Below are 17,901 nucleotides of genomic sequence, written 5' to 3'. Positions count from 1 at the left end.
TCCTAGCAAAATGTTATCCTGTTTTTAGGAGTTTGAATCCTAAAATTCTATCCTAATTTTAGGAGTTTGAATCCTAGTAGGACGAAAAATGTGTGTTGACAGCTGCCCCTCTTTGCCTATAGTCGTGTAACGGGGATTGGGCAAAGATTAAAAGACACACTTTTCGTTCAGTGGAGTTGAAAATTAACTCTGATGTTTCAATAACTCCCTGTCGAATTGAGTTACCGATGACTCCTCCATCGTGAAGTCGAGTTCATCTTGAAATGATATGAAATTAAAGCCGTAGTTCGAAATTTGAATCAGCACGTGGCTTCCCGTTACCCTTCGGTCTTCTTCTCGGTTTAAAGACCTTGGATCGGAATCGAACTCAGAAATCTTCATTGACAGATAGCTTTTTCTTGACTTAAGCTATGTTGTTTGAAAATGGTTGCTTGTCACTAAGGCACGGCTAACCCAGGTCCTCTTCTCGACTTGAAAACCTCGACTGCAACCGGAAAATAGTGCGATTGACAATTTTGATGGCAGATAATCCTTCTTTGAGTTGGATATCATTCATCGTGAAGTTGAAATCCAAGTAAGTAGCATTGTTCCAAGTCCAATATCCTCCGTCGTGAAGTTGAAATTGGCTCTGGAACCGGGAAATTGTTTGTTGACAACCAGTCGTCTCTTCGTTGTGAAGTTGAACTTGTGTTGTCTCGAGTCCAATATCCTTCGTTGTGAAGTTGAAATTGAATCTGAATGAAATTTTGTTGACAAGCAGCGGTCCCTTCGTCGTGAAGTTGAACTTGCGTTATCTGGAGTCCAATATCCTTCGTTGTGAAGTTGAAATTGGCTCTGAGATTGGGAAGTTGTTGTTGACAACCAACGGTCCCTTCGTCGTGAAGTTGAACTTGCGTTGTTTGGAGTCCAATATCCTTCGTTGTGAAATTAAAATTGGCTCCGAAATTGGGAAGTTGTTTGTTGATAACCAGCGGTCCCTTCGTCGTGAAGTTGAACTTGCGTTGTCTGGAGTCCAATATCCTTCGATATGAAGTTGAAATTGGATCTGAAATTGGGAGGTTGTTTGTTGACAACCAGCGGTCCCTTCGTCGTGAAGTTGAACTTGCGTTGTCTGGAGTCCAATATCCTTCGTTGTGAAGTTAATATCGGCTCCGAGATTGTTGTTGACAACTAGCCATCCCTTCGTTGTGAAGTTGAACTTGTGTTGTCTTGAGTGATATCCTCCGTCGTGGAGTTAAAATCGTGGATGTTTGACTCTGAGCTAGATATCCTTTGTCGTGAAGTTGAAATCTACTCTCGATCAAGTTGTGTTGCTTCGAGTTCAATATCATTCGCTGCGAAGTTGATTTTGTCTCTAGCTAAGACTTGAAAAAGTTAAGGGGACCTTGATGAAGTTTCGATCCCTGATCTTGAATTCTTCAAATATTCCAATCTGATGTTTGTTTTTTATCCTTGATCTGGGAAAATACTTCTCGACCATCTCAATTATATGCATGAGCCTTGATCGGCTTCCAAGTACCTGTACTTTTCAATGAACCTTTGTACATTAATATACGAATATCTTTTGCACAAATAACAAATCACTAAGTTTAAGCTCAATCTAAGATGCTTAAAAGGAACTGGTGTAGAGAAAAGAATTGTCTTTTATTCATGAGGGAAAAAGAACAAATAATACATGACAAACATTTTGGAAGGTGAAGACATGATGAGGTATAAATGAGTGCCTTAGATTTCGATAATATGGGCACTGAAAAGCCGTTAGGTGTCCTTGAATACAGCCTTTGCCAAGGGATCTTTGAAAATGCGACAACATTCAGGAGAGTGCAACATTTCTTGTGAAACATTCAGATGCCGGGGAGTTTCAACTGTCTGGATTTCTTGAATTATCCAAATCGCCCTTTCGGGTTTTCAACTTGGACCCATCCTTGGTTGCAAGACGCCCTTTGCGGGTTTTCAACTTGAACCCACCTTTTTGTTCTTTTTCTTTTTCTTTTGTTTTTCTCTTTTTCAATTTTTCTCAATTTAGGGCGCCCTTTCGGGTTTTCACCCTAAATGTTTTTCATTTTTTCTCTTTTTTTGTTTTTTTTTTGTTGTTTTTTTTTTCCGACTTAGGACGCCCCTTCGGGTTTTCATCCTAAGCGAAGTATTTCTTAACTGCATCTGAATTGATGGGATGTGGTAGGTCAGGTCCGTCCATTTCGGCCAGGACAAGGGCTCCTCCAGAAAAGGCCTTTTTCACAACATAGGGTCCTTCCCAATTTGGCGTCCATTTTCCCCGGAAATCTTTCTGAACTGGCAAAATTATCTTTAGCACCAGATCTCCTTCTCGGAATGTTCTCGGGCGTACCTTCTTGTCATGTGCTCGAATCATTCGTTTCTGATAGATTTGGCCATGGCGAATGGACTTCAGTCTCTTCTCATCTATCAAATTTAGCTGATCATATCTGGATTGAGCCCATTCCGCGTCATCCAGCTTGACTTCTGTCAAGACCCGTAATGATGGGATTTCTACTTCAATGGGTAACATTGCTTCCATTCCATATGCCAGCGAAAATGGAGTTACCCCAGTCGAGGTTCGTACCGAGGTTCGGTAAGCGAACAAAGCGAAGGGCAGCTTCTCGTGCCAGTCTTTGTAGGTCTCGGTCGTTTTCTCCACTATCTTTTTTATTTTCTTGTTTGCTGCTTCTACTGCACCGTTCATCTTTGGTCTGTAGGTAGTAGAATTGTGATGCTTTATGTTGAATTGCTCACAAGCAGCCTTCATCATGTTGTTGTTCAAGTTTGTAGCATTATCGGTAATGATTCTTTCAGGTAAACCATACCGACATATGATATCTTTCTTCAAAAACTTACAGATAACATATTGAGTGACACTGACATAGGAAGCAGCTTCTACCCACTTGGTGAAATAATCGATGGCTACAAGGATGAAACGATGACCATTTGAAGCCTTCGGATGGATTTGCCCAATAACATCCATGCCCCACATGGAGAAAGGCCATGGTGATGTCATGACATGAAGCGGATGAGGTGGAACATTTATTTTATCTCCGTAAATCTGACATTTATGACATTTTCTAGCATAGTTGATGCAATCACCTTCCAGTGTGGACCAGAAATATCCGCATCTCATTACTTGTCTCGACATCATATGTCCATTTGCATGTGCTCCACAAACTCCGTCATGTACTTCTTCCATTATCATTTTTGCCTCTTCAGCATCGACGCATCTTAACAGAACTTGACTATGGCTTTTCTTGTATAAGACCTCCCCATCGAGAATGTACCCAGCTGCCATCCTTTTAATGGTTCTTTTGTCAATTTCAGTGGCTTCCTCTAGATAATTTCGATGCTTGATATACTGCAAAATGTCGTAGTACCAAGGCTTAGTGTCTTTTGTTTCTTCAATCTGGTAGCAATGAGCCGGGTACTCATACGACTGCATGTCGATTGGCATCATTTCAGATTCCCCGCCAAGTTTGAATGCGGCTGCCAAGGTAGCCAAAGCATCAGCCATTTGATTTTCTTCTCTTGGCACATAATGGAAAGTGACTTCATCGAATTCTTTGAGCAAATCCAACATTAGCTTCCGGTATTCTATCAATTTTGTATCTTTGGTTTCCCATTCTCCACGGAGCTGATAAATTACTAATGCTGAATCTCTGTACACCCGCAAGGTCTTTACACTTTGCCCCAGCGCAGCTCGAATTCCTAAGACACAAGCTTCGTATTCTGCCACGTTGTTGGTACAATCGAAGTTTAGTCTGCTGGTAAATGGGTAGTGACTCCCTTCCGGAGAGATCAATATTGCCCCAATACCATGTCCTAATACATTGGATGCCCCATCGAAGTACATTCTCCAGGAACTGTCTATTGAAGTAACTGCTTCCTCTAAAGATAGAGCCATCAAGTCCTCATCTGGGAAATCAAAGTCTAGTGGCTCATAATTCTCGTTGGTTCTACTTCCTAAGAAATCCGATATGGCGCTTCCTTTTATGGCTTTCTGGCTCACGTACTCAATGTCGAATTCAGACAATAACATCTGCCATCGGGCTAACCTTCCAGACAGAGCAGGTACACCCATCATGTATTTTAAAGGATCTAACTTGGAAATCAACCAAGTGGTGTGATACAACATGTATTGTCTGAGTCTTTTTGTAGCCCAAACTAAAGCACAACAAACTTTCTCGATAGGCGGATATCTAATCTCGCAATCAGTGAACTTCTTGCTCAGATAGTAGATGGCTCTTTCTTTTCTTCCAGACTCGTCATGTTGACCCAGGACACAACCCATTGAGTTCTCGAATATGGAAAGGTACAAGAATAAAGGTTTGCCTGGGATGGGAGGCATTAAAATAGGAGTATGAGATAAGTATTCTTTCACCTTCTCGAATACGATCTGACAGTTTTCGTTCCATGCCCCAGGGCTGTTCTTTCGGAGAAGTCGGAAGATTGGATCACACTTATCGGTTAACTGAGATATGAACCGTGCTATGTAATTCAATCTGCCCAGAAAACCTCGGACCTCCTTTTGTGTTCGAGGTGGGGGTAGATTCTGGATAGCCTTAAACTTGTCAGGATCAACCTCAATGCCTTCTCTGCTGACCACGAAACCTAACAGTTTCCCGGATGTTACCCCAAAAGTACACTTGTTAGGGTTCAGTCGAAGCTGGAACTTCCTTAGTCTCTGGAAGAGCTTTCTCAAATGCTTGACATGTTCGTTTTCGGTTTGTGCCTTGACAATCATGTCGTCGACATAAACCTCGATTTCTTTGTGTATCATATCATGGAACAGGGTTACCATGGCTCTCTAATATGTTGCCCCAGCATTCTTTAATCCGAAAGGTATCACTTTGTAATAGAAAGTCCCCCACATTGTGACAAAAGTGGTCTTCTCCATGTCCTCAGGGTGCATCTTGATCTGATTGTATCCCGAAAATCCATCCATGAATGAAAAGTAGTTGCTCCCAGCTGTATTGTCCACAAGAGTGTCTATGTGTGGCAGAGGAAAGTTGTCTTTGGGACTTGCCTTGTTAAGGTCCCGGTAATCGACACACATGCGTACTTTCCCGTCCTTCTTCGGCACAGTCACTATGTTGGCCACCCACTCCGGATATTTGGCCACTTGAAGAAATCCGGCATCAAATTGTTTCTTGACTTCTTCCTTGATCTTGAGGAGCATTTCTGGCCGCATCCTTCTCATTTTCTGCTGCACTGGTTTGCATTCTGGTTTAATTGGAAGTTTGTGGACTACCATATATGTGTCTAGTCCAGGCATGTCTTGATATGACCAGACGAACACCTCTTTGTATTCCTGAAGTAAATCTATCAGGTTTTGTCTTGCTTCAGCTGAAAAAGTTGTACCGATTTTAACCTCCTTTCGATCTTCCTCCGTGCCCAGATTCAAGATTTCGATTGTCTCTTTATGGGGCAGTATTTGTTTATCTTCTCTTTCTACCATTCTCAACAATTCAGTAGGCAAGTTGCACTCCTCTTCAGTTTTGCGTTCATCAAATTCCCCGAGACAAATGGCCGATTCAAAATCCACCTCCGGATCAGGATCATTAGTGCCTACATTATCGTTATCTGGGGATCTGAAAGATGGGAAAATATGTGTAAGAAAAAAAAAATTCCACACGAAATAATCAAGAATTATGTTTTTAGGGAAAGTGGAAACGAAGTATTGAAATAAAGAGGATAGATAATGAATTCAAAAGGAACTAAAGGAAAATTTGTTTGCCATGAAAAGAGAAAGAAAAAAAATTGCATCTTTTATTGAACTTAAACCTAATATTTATTCATCCTTACAAAAGATCACCTATTGCCCCGGGTATAGGCAAATAGGGACAGGCCGAATATTACTCTGAAAAATTCTTGTAAAATACAGGTAGTTCTTCGACCGTCCAACTGCTAGGAACGAACCCAGGTGGCAAAGGGCATATCCCAGATCTAACGATGTCGTCAGCATTTCCAGTGGTTACGACATTAATGCTCAGTTCTTCCAAATCCAGCTCTAAATTTGCTGGGGTGGTTTCAAACACATATCCACCTGTCTTGAATGTGTGGCAAAGAGGTGGGAATGTCATGGGCTCCCATTGAAGTTCATTTCCAGTCAACCTGGCTAGTCTTCTTTCTCGGGTATTATGTGGATGCTGCGTATTTAATGTCTGTAGTGGTAGACTTGGTGTTTTCTCTTTCGCTTTCTGAGACATGTTCTGTTTGTTAATACGAATGTAAAAACATGGAAAATATAGAAATAAACATGAAATATAGAATGCAATGCATGATGTATGCAGCTTAGAGGCACTGATCCAGAAAAAAAAAGTGTTCATTATTATAAATAATCTTTATTCAGACAAAAATATCTTATCTTGTAAGAGACATAAAAACAATTAAAGGTACACTTGGACTAAATCTTCTAAACCCTGAATAGCTTCTAGTAGATTGACAAGTCTTCTGCCTTCATCCGTCACTGGTTGAATACCTTGTCGAACCACTCCGGCTTCCCTGGCCAGGCCATGAAGATGACGGGCTGCCTTCTGTACTTGATCTAGGAAGTCTCGGATGACTGCGTCTCTGGCCTTCACCCTTTGTTGTGCTTGCTCCTAACGGAAACGCCACTACAGACCTCCATCAAAGGGCACTATCTGAAGCTCATTCGCTTGCTTTTTGAATCCATTTACAATAGTTTCTAACTCGGCTATTGTTTTGATACCTTTCTCATGCTGCTTCTCTAGATCAGCCATCTGGGTTCTCAAGCGTTGGTTTTGACGTTGACTATCTACTAAGCGCTTCTGAGCAATCTTCATCTGTTCCTTCCAGGCTTTCTCATCAGGCCCTTCGAACTTTCTTTTCAGGCTGTGAGCTTCATCTTTCCAGTACTCGGAGGACACTTTCAACTTGGAGTTATCCTTGACAGCATCTTGATACCCCTTTCTTAAGTCTTCGAGCTCGAAACGGACTCTTTTATGTTCCTTTTCCAGTTTGTCTGCTTTATCTTTCTGAGAGTCGACATCCAGCTTCCACTGATAGCACTCAGCCTCAAGTTCTTTTATCCTCTGCCTCAGCTCATTATTCACAGCTTCAAACTATGTCTTGGCTATCTCAAGTTCAGAAGGGACATGCTTGAGATGTTCTTCCATAGTTCGGGTGTCCTCACAGTCTGGTATCGGAATATTGTCATTTTTCCTCAATCTTCACCATTCCACATAATCCGGGGTAAGCATGTTCTTGGTAGCCACAACATCCATCCGGAATACTTTCTTTCATGACTCGGCTGCTTCCTTGATCATCTTCTTATATCTGTCACCGTGATATATAAATTCTGATGTATATAATTCATATGTTGCTGGGACAAACTGACGTGCCCCATATTGTCTAAGTGCCAACAACGGAGCATACCCAACTGCACCCCAAAGTCCAAGTAGGGTCATAGTGTCAGAATCCCCACACTTGAAAAGAACATCACTGAGGAACAACTAGGGAGCCCTCCAGGTAATATCCCGATCCTGAAGATGCGTGAAGACCTTTATCCATTTTTCCTTCGAAGCTCCTTCATGCCATTTCATAGTGATGAACTCTCCTAATGGTGAATAGGTAGTGTTGAATCGGCGGTAGGCAACCCCGCTAGTCTTCCAGAAGTGGCTGTGAATCCAGACTTGAAGGAGTTGAACACACCCAATGAACCTTCCTCCACCAGTTCTTCTGCAATGATTAAGGGACCGAAAGGTCTCGGCTAAGATGGTCGGTGCTGGGTTGACTTGCCTTGGAAGTTGTTCAAATAATTCTACTACGGCTGCGTCAATGCATCCCAAAACCTTCGGAAAGATGATCAAGCCATACAGACCTAGTGCAAAAAGGTCTATAGTCTTCCATTCATCAGGGTGGTCCTTTATTAGTTGCCTTATGTGGATCCACTCAATTCCTTGCCCGTTACCTTTGTGCCGGAGTCGATCAGTCACCCACTTTTCATCAACCCCTGCAATCTTGGCCAGTCCGTTCTTGAAAGGCTGACTCTTGATATGTTTAATATATGCCCTCTCTAGTTTGATGCTTTCGCAGTGCAGTAGTGTGGTATACTATTCGATAGTGGGCACCATGTCCTCCCGGTTAAAGGTGAAGCAACTATATCCCGGGTTCCAGAATTGAATCAGTGCTCGGAGCAGGGGATCATCAATCTTGACATGAAGTAAGAGGGCAATATCACCATATCATTGGCTGAACTTCTGCTTTCTGTCATTCTTCCAACTGTCCCAAATGTTTCGCAACTCTTGGACATCATTCTGTTTCAGGCTGACAGAGGCATAGCTAACCAGCTCTGACACGTAGTTCCCCTGAAGACTGTCTCCCTTCTCTTTCTGAGTCATCTCGGACCATAGTCGTGCCTCGGCATTCTTAATCTCTTGTATTACAACACCTTTGTCCATTAATTCAGATTATTTTATGTGTAACAAACGCTTTTTAAGGATCAATAGCCTCTTGTTATGATGCAAATGCTAAAAAAAACACAAAGACAGAAATGTTAGTAAAATAAATAAATAAATGACGAAAGGAAAAAAAAGACATGGTTAAGGTAAAAATATCCTAGGTTTCGGAAATGTGGTTTCGGGGTAGGCTCTAATTCTCCATGGTCTCCCAGTTTAGGTTCTAAAAACGGTACCCGAGTTCTCCTTGTTGGTGCCCCCTTGGGCTTACCAGACCCTTAGTCCTAAACCCATCACAGGCTTGTATGGACTAAGTTAAACTCGAGAGAAAACATTCCCTTATGCCCACACGGAGAATAAATTCACACGAAGGCATAAGGTGTATGTATCCCGAAGGCTACTTGCTAGGCCCACACGGTGAATAAATTCACACGAAGGCGTCGCTTTCACCCCCACTTAAAAGGGTTCGGAGCTCGGGTATAGAGCATTTGGATGAAAAAGTTTGGAAAGCTGAAATCATTAGAAAACGGTCAGTCCAACTATTTACTCGAAAAACAATATAACCATAAGTAAGTAATAAGGATCGAAATGTTGTCTTAAAATTCAAACTTACCCTTTTCGTTAAAAAGACAACTGGAAATTACCTTAGCCTGACTCGCTTACCTGCGTCCCCAGCGGATTCGCCAAGCTGTCGCAACCGTCTTTCGGTTGGGCCCCCGGAATTGGGCTTCGACTTAGGTAAATGGATTGGAGTCGCCACCGATCATTTAATTAAAACAATTGGGTTGATCGGATACCCTATTTCTTACCTGATCTACGTCTTACCAGAAATATGTCGGGCTCGGGAGTCGGTTACGGTCAAGGAAGGATTAGCACCCTTGAACCGCCCTTTCGGTACTACGTAATTTTCAGTTGTCTTAATTAAGAAAATTGTAATTTTAAATTAAAAGGTAAAAATAACGATCCAAAACTTACCTATGTTCGATTGAAAATGTACCCTTAAAGAGTTGAGAAACATGTTAGATATAAAAAAAATAAAATAAAATAAATAAATAAACTCAACCAAAATAAAAAGAAATAAAATAATAAATAAATAAATAAAGCATAGAAAAATAATAGTAAATAAATAGTATAAATATAAAATAAAAAAGGTAATATATATAAATAAATAAAATACGCATAAAGAAAATGAAGCAATAAATATAATATATATAATAATGATAAAAGGTAATATACGTAAATAGATGTTAAAATGAAACACTAAAATACATATATGTAGTTATATGTACATAATATATATATACGAATAAAAAAGAAGAGGAGGAAACAAATAATAATATATAAAAAATATATAGATATAATTGTTAGTGAAAATAATAACAAATAAAATATAGTATAATAGGTAAAAAATGCGAAATCAAGAAAAGGAATTAAAACATGAAGGGATTAAATTGGAACAAAAAAAAATCAGGGGTCAAATTTTGAAGTAATTGGGGGAATATTAAATACTTAAAAAAATGAATATGCCTCGGGAGTAGATCTAGGTTCGAAACTTCGAAACCCCACCCCTTTTTGGTCATCGGCGCAACCCACGTTTTAGGTTATTCGAACCAAATCTCAAGAAAAATAACGTGTACATGCAAAAAAAAATAAAAATAAAAATAAAAAAAAGATGCTACCTTTTATTTCCTTTTCGAATCGTTTACAATAGCTTTGCCTTTGTATTTTTCGTGCTTTCCTCTGTGTTTTGTGCGTAAATCGTCTTACAATGGTGAGTTACAATGGCTATTTATAGTGCTTGTGGATCCTATCTTTAGGAATTTAAATCTTAGTAGAACTCTATCCTATTTTTAGGAGTTTGAATCCTAGCAAAATGTTATCCTATTTTTAGGAGTTTGAATCCTAAAATTCTATCATATTTTTAGGAGTTTGAATCCTAGTAGGACGAAAAATGTGTGTTGACACAATTAAATAGTTAAGTGGTCTGATTGACAAAATTGAAAGATTGATGGTAAAAGGATGAGGACTAAATAATTGAGTGGTCAATGGTATAGTTTACCCTTTTATTTATATTCTTGAATAATATTGTTAATTATTCTAAATATCACTAATCAATTATTATTGTAAGAACAATAGTAAAATAAAATTGGTATGAAATTTGATAGACTCGTTTTGAGATTCAAATCAAATTCATATGTATTTGTTGAGAACAAATATTAGATCGACTCGTTTTGAGATTACTACATGGATCGAAATTATATATTACTTTCAAGTGAAATTAATGCTAAAGTGGATGCTCTAATATTAATCCTAATTTATTTTAAAAATTATTGAGACGAGTCGAAATGGTCACTCGGGCATGTTAATGCGAGAGCCAAATCAAATTACTCCCTAAGTTAAAGGACTAAATTATGAGAAATCTAAATCTAGATATTAAATTTAAAGTCTAAGGTTCTAACTATGAACTAAATTGAAGAGAATTAAATCTAAAGGATCTATCCTAAAATTTTAACTAATTAAAGAAAAATATTAAACATAAAGGCAAATGAATTAAAAACAATTAAAATAAAATAAATAAAGAAGTATCAAAGCATGTAAGAATAAATTAAGATTAATAGTAAAAGTAAAAACTAATTAATGAATTACAAATTACAAAATGACTTTTATTATACCAAATTAATAAAATTATTAATCTAGGGACCAAATTATCATACCTAATTTAAACTAATCATACAAGTTATAACATAGGGACTAAATTGAAGTAAATGTAAATCAAACATGCAAAATTGGAATTAGGAAAGTGACCTAATCATACAAGTTAGATGAACTAAAACATGATTTTCATTTTAATAAACCTAAAATAGAAATCCGTAAAATTATGAAATCATTACATCAAAATTAAATAAAAAAAATTGAAAAGAACATTATTGGTGACTAAGATGCAATTTTTCACTAAAACTTGAGAGGACCTAAGAGAAATTATTCCAATTTAGTTAAAGCTAAAATGTCCAGAGATAAAAATACCAAATAGCATGAATAGAGTCTAAACTTTCAAACGAATCACGAAATTAAAGCTAATCAGGGACGAATATGTAAAAACAAGCCTAATGTTTGAGGGCGCAAAGACGACTTTACCAGCTTTGAATAGTGACTAAGATGTATAAATGAAACAAGGAAGAACCTTTACAATAAAAAATCCCACGCTATAAACCCGAACGAAATAGAGTCGTTGCACTAGTTATTATGCCTGTAAACAAACCGAACAAATAGGAGATATATTAATTTTCGTTTGTTTAATTTTAACCGAACAAATAAACGAACACGAACAAGAAAATAAACATAAACGAACGTAAACAAACATAAATAAAAATAATTTTTTTCTTTCCTAACAAATTTAGGATTATATTTTATTGAGTTGTTTTGAGTTTTTTTATTTATATTTAAAATTAATTAAATTTTAAAATATTTATGGGTATCAAATTAAAATTTATTGGACTTTAATATTTTAAATATGTCTAGAGAGATTAAGCTAAACATAAATAAACGCACATAAACGAACATAAATGAACGAAGATAAACGAACATAAATGAACAAACATAAAAAAACATATTATCGAACGTTCACGAATGTAAATGAACGAACGAGTCATATGTTCATGTTCGCGAACATAACAATTTCCTGTCGAACAATTCATGAATGATTTGCTTAACGTTCGGTTCGTTTACTTGCCTACGTGATATAAAAATCTTCTTCTAAGATTCAAAACCCTTATGCAACATTTTTCAATATAGCTCTTTAAATTGAATTTAGAGAGTTTGTGAAAATCCGTCGGCTTTTTTCAATCTCCAGAATCTGGTGGACTTTCTCTGCGAAGACTACCGTCGACTAGCTCCAACCATCGCTCGCCGACGTTTGAAAAAAAGGAAACCACCACCAATCAAAAGGCCTCCTTACCCTCAAGCATAGATTCGGGCTATGATTGGCCTAAAACCCCTCCTAACTCAACAAATCTACAAGAAAACTCATCGATTTTCATGATTCCGACAACCCCTATTTACATTTCTTGATTAGTTCTATCGAAATAAAAATGGAAAAACACTTGGTATTGCTCTATTAAAAAAATGTAGGGAAATCTGTGAATTTGCTTTTGTTGCTTTGAAAAATGAAAAGGAAGAAGATCCTTTTACATTGCTTTGTATGGGGTTTTATATTCACTAAATTACAGAGAGAGAAAAAATATCAAAACTTTTCCCTTATTTTTTCTAACTGTTTCTTTGTTTTCTTGCATCGTTTTTGTTGATTGATTCCCAAAACCGTTAGGCCACCTGGAGGACCAGTTGGCATGGTGACTTGTTGGCATTGATTCTGGAGTATTTGACTGAGGGAGGGGCCACTATGATGCTGCTGAAAGGTCTTGGATACTTCTGGAACACTCTAGAATGTCCTGAGGTCAGGGCGACGACGCTGAAGTAGGGAAACACCAAGGTTTCTCACATGTTTGACACTTGGGCCGATTTGGCATCAGTTTGATTTAGGTTGTTGGTTAAAGGGATTTGTAATGGGTTAAAATTTTGGGTCAATTTTGGTCTTGTTTTGTTGGGTTTAGGTTAATGTAAAATGGGTTGGTAGCTCTGGGTTTAAAGATTTGGATGGTGGTTTGTAAAATGGACTGTTTGATGTTTATACGAATCATATTTGGGTTTATTAGTAATGGGAATGTAAATGGGTCTGGTCTATGTGGGCTACCAAATTGCAATGGAATTTTGTAAGTTAAAGGATTTAAACAGTTGAATAAGGCTTGATAGTGGACATTAATGTCTAATTTGGGTATTCAATAAAATGAACAAGTGGTCTCAAACTCGACTGAATCCCATTACGTGAAGGGCTTAAATTCGTCATTCACAACCCAAATTTCCCAACGTTTCGCTTAATCAACATTTGGAAATTTTATGAGCCAATTTATGCTCATGCCACTAATATCGCTCAAATTAATCGATGCATGGCCACTTTTAAATTGGAGTTCGATCGCTTTTAATTCAACTTGAATTCCTTGGGCAAAATTAGGTTATTACATCCACCCCTCTTTGTTCGTTGTTGTGAAACAAAAACATAGCAAAGATGAATAATAGCCTAATTTTGCTAATCTGATTGTAACCCATATGGCTCCAACGTTTTTCCTCGATCTTTGATTTAATGCACCATCTTTTAATTGAACGACTTGCTTTCATGCCTTTGAAAACTCCAACTTCACATATGCGGGTCTTTTCAATTTACTGATATGCTCATCTGTATCTAAAAATTATCTCGCTTGGTTTGCCCCTAATCCCAAAGATGACGGACCTGCAAAAGACACAATGGACACTTATTAACACGTATAAGGATTTATTTTATTTATTATTTCATAAATAATGTTGTCTCATGTGAGACCGAAAAATGATCTTTTGATATTAATAGAGATGGAATATTACTTTCAAAGAAAGTGATTTTAAGGAAAACTCTAAACAATTACCTTGAATGAGAAAAATTTTGCTTCAAGAGAAACACTTTCAAGTGAGATAAAATTTGTTTAAAGGAAATCAATCTTAAGTGAGATAAAATTTGTTTTAAGAAAAAAAATCTCAAGTGAGATAAAATCTATTTTAAGGAAAAAATCTCAAGTGACAAAATCTTGAGTGAAATGATTTTGAAGTTTAAGTTTCGAGGGAAACTATCTCGAGCGAGACGATGCCGATCAAACTCCTTATGTGATGGAATCGAGCAAAAGGATGATGCTAGTTCAACTTCTTATGTGATTGGACAAGCCAATGTTGAATACGTTCTTCTCATTAGGAACTTATTCTCCCTCATCGGACAAGTTTTTCTCATTATAAACCTTTTCATTAGAAATGTTGGTCTATCTACTCTTTAAAGAATTTTAAACCTGTAAAAAATATCATATGCCATTGATATGTATTTAAAGTACCCGATGGTAGTGACCCAAAGGTCCTTAACTCTTTGTTGAGATCCACTTCTTTTAATGGTGAAAATGTGACTAAATTTTTGTTGAAATCCTTTTTTTTTGCATGAAGGTGTGAAATAAAATGTACGTGGACTTTTGAATTCCTGTCAGACATTCAAAACTTGATGAAGAATGAATATGTATGCTTCTATTTTCTAACTTCCTAAATATGCATTCATGATGCCATTTTGGTGGTGCAAATTCCATTGTCTTATATATCTTCACTTCATTCCCTTTGTTGAGTCTTTATCTTTGCTGAGTCTTAATTTTGTGACAAATTACTCCTATTTCCTTTTAACATTCAATTCCTTTGCCTCGGTTTTCGATTCTGAGCTTCTATGTCTGAGAGACCTTTTCAAGATACCTCTCTAAGGAAATTATCTTGTTTGAAAATATTTTTCTTCTTTTGAAAAGTTTGTTGAAAAAACAAAGTAATGCCCTTTCCTAGGCTCACAATTAAAGCAAATCATAAAACGAGAGTTCACTAAATATCAAAAGAATCAACTACTCTTTAAAGTTTCAAAGTTATAACCTTTTGATAAGTGTCAGGATTAATGAGTTGGTTTTAGGTTGGCTTCCTATTTTCTTAAGGTTTCAGTCATCAAGTTCTCCTTCTTTTCTCTGTCCTTGGGAACGTTGTACATGCCCCTCTTTTATGGCTTGACATTTTATCGGATGCAAACACAATGTTGCAACTAGCATAATCAATTGATAAACCTTTTAGAACATTTCTATTTCAATTCTCTGAAATCTTTCATCCGTTCAAGCTTCATAGACTCAGTCAGTAGAGTCAATGCAAAAATATCGGTCTAAAAACAAAATTCCTAACTGCTTGTGTGAAGTTGACTATAACAAGTGTTTCTCAACTTCCTTTGTAACATCCTCAATACCAGGTTAGTGACTAAATTGTAAAATTCAGAATTTATTGACTAAAGTAGATAAATTGAATAGTTTAGGGACTTATATGAAAAATCCTATGTAGGATTTAATTGTAAAGAATGATTGATAGAAGGTCAAAATGGTCATTTGGTAAAGAAGATAATTAATTTGAGAGAGATTATATTATAACCACGTGGAGTGAAGGAAAACAAAAGTAAAAGCTCGAGAGAATTCTTCTTCTTGCTTCTTCAGACGTGAAAGCCATTGGAAAAGGCGAGTTTCTTGTTAGCTGATTTTGTATTGAATTTAAGTTTGGATTATGTTCCTTAGATGATACTTAAGCTTAAGGAAAGCTTAAGTTATCTTAAAATCAAAAGATGAAGGAGTTAGGAAGGATGAAAGACAAGGAGTTTCTAAATGAAATCTTGGAGAAGAGTTGATAAGTAGAATTTGAAACTAAATTTGACTTGTCATTAGTTGAAATAAAAAATATGAAGTTTTAAAATGGAAATTAGAACATGTTGGAAATTTGGTAGGATTATTAAATTCAAGATATAAGAGGACATTTTGAAGACAAAAATGTGTTAGATGAATAGAAATTGGTTTGAGTATGTGTACTTGAGTTAAGAGTATGAAAAGAAATAAGAAATGAAGTTTTAAGTTGATAAGGGTAAATTTTCGGGTTTAAAAAGTGAAATCTGGGTTATGGGTATCGGTATAGCTTCATCCAGTACTGATACTTCAAGAGTAAAAGAGTTATAATTGGTATGGGGGTATCGATATTGGTTAAACAGTATCGATACCATAAGTCTGAATTTGACAAAGACCTTTATGGGGTATCGATACCTGGAAGGTAGGATCGATACCAAGAGTATTGATACCATAAGGTCAGTATCAGTACCATTTTTAAAATGAGGATTATAAAATGTAAAATGGGTATCAATACCCAAACTTGGTATCGATACCACAGCCAGGGAAGTATCGATACCCTACAAGGGGTACCAATACTACTCCAAGTAGGAAACGAAATTAAGTCTTTCGTCTGGTTTAAGAAATTAAGGATCATATTATGATATTTGAAAGGCTGATATGTATATAATATGTATGATTGTGTAGATATCGAGCACAAGTAAGTTCCGAAACGACCACAGGGTTAGGATCGATTAAAAGAGAGAAAATCATATAAGTGGATTTGGAATTAAGTGAGGCTAAGGTGAGTACTTACTATAGGTGTAGTTCAATGGATATAATACTTGTGAAATCTATTTCCTATGTTAATTTTCATAGTCCAATAGTTATGAACATGTATATATAATATGATCATTGTAAACACATGCATGAGTTATATATATATATATGATTTGATAAATGTTTTTCATGTGAACATACTCAAATAACATAGGTTATATGATATGAGATTGATGGTTATACAAATATGTGATATGTGACAGAAGAAAAAGACATTTGTGATTATAAGAGAAATGATATGAATACATGAATATATGAAGTATAATGATAATGCCCATGTTAGCTATAGGTATATTTGGCATGCCAAGAGTCGAGGGTTACATAGGTCATTTGGGACATAGATTTCACATGCCACTTAGTGGATCCTTATACGAGTTATGGTGACAACATATGTGCACAACCTCAATGTACTCACATACCTTAAGTTCTCAATAATATACATGGGCCTATAAAAGATATAAAAGTGTTTACATTATTATATGCTATCATGTTATTATTGTTTACAATGAATCATATGTGATATGACGGAATATTGATATGATAGTTATGATTCTATTTGAATAATTACATTGCATGTTCATATTTATAGGAAATGCATTATTATGTTTTTATGCCTCACTAAGTCTATGACTTAGTGTGTAAGCGTTTTACACGTAGGTACTGAGAAACAAGAGGACCAGACCTAGGATCTACAGAGCAACATACCTCTACTTAAAGATCAGATCAGAAGTACTTTGCACAGTATGTCTTTTTGTGTAATAGATATGTTGGCATGTAAACAAGTCGTGAAGTACGTATGCTCTGATCGATTTTGTAACGTTTGATCATACTTATGTAAATAATTAACTTTATGTTAATGAAAGTTTAAATTTTCCATGATTTCTATAAATGTAAATGCTTTGAATAGTCAATGTGACACCTCGGATTCGTATCCGAGTCGGGTATGGGTTGGTGTTACATCCTTAGTCCATTTTCATTGATACTATTTATTTACTCAAAACACTAAGCATTATATCATTTATTACTTGCAATTTAAAAACTTTAAATTCATTTGCCTTTATTTGGCATAGTTAAAGGATTCATCTTACCATAAAGTCTTCGACTTGACAATCACAGTGTAGCAAACACCGAATTTCCAAGTATCTGATCAATGTCATGGTTTGAATTTAACATATTCATAGAGTCAGGGATTTAAAATTACCTCTATAAACAATTGCCTTAGCAAAATAGCTTAGCTTTATTACATTTACCTAATGATAAAACTTTATTAACTTTAAATGTATACATACATATTTGATTTCTAAAGCTCATAAAAAAGAACATGTTATAGTCTAGGTGTCACTCAGAGTCAG

The 17,901-nt window shown here is 36.5% G+C and overlaps 1 pseudogene; it reads right to left on the bottom strand.

The window, feature by feature from the left end:
* Positions 1 to 2,146: 2,146 nt before the first annotated feature.
* Positions 2,147 to 5,059, bottom strand: LOC120159413 (annotated as a pseudogene).
* Positions 5,060 to 17,901: the final 12,842 nt, after the last annotated feature.

This window comes from Hibiscus syriacus, unplaced genomic scaffold (genome assembly GCF_006381635.1).
Source record: "Hibiscus syriacus cultivar Baekdansim isolate YM2019G1 unplaced genomic scaffold, ASM638163v2 tig00000287_pilon, whole genome shotgun sequence".
Taxonomy (NCBI): Eukaryota; Viridiplantae; Streptophyta; class Magnoliopsida; order Malvales; family Malvaceae; genus Hibiscus; species Hibiscus syriacus.
The sequence above is the reverse complement of the archived record's forward strand: the minus strand, read 5'-3'. Positions and strand labels throughout refer to the sequence as shown.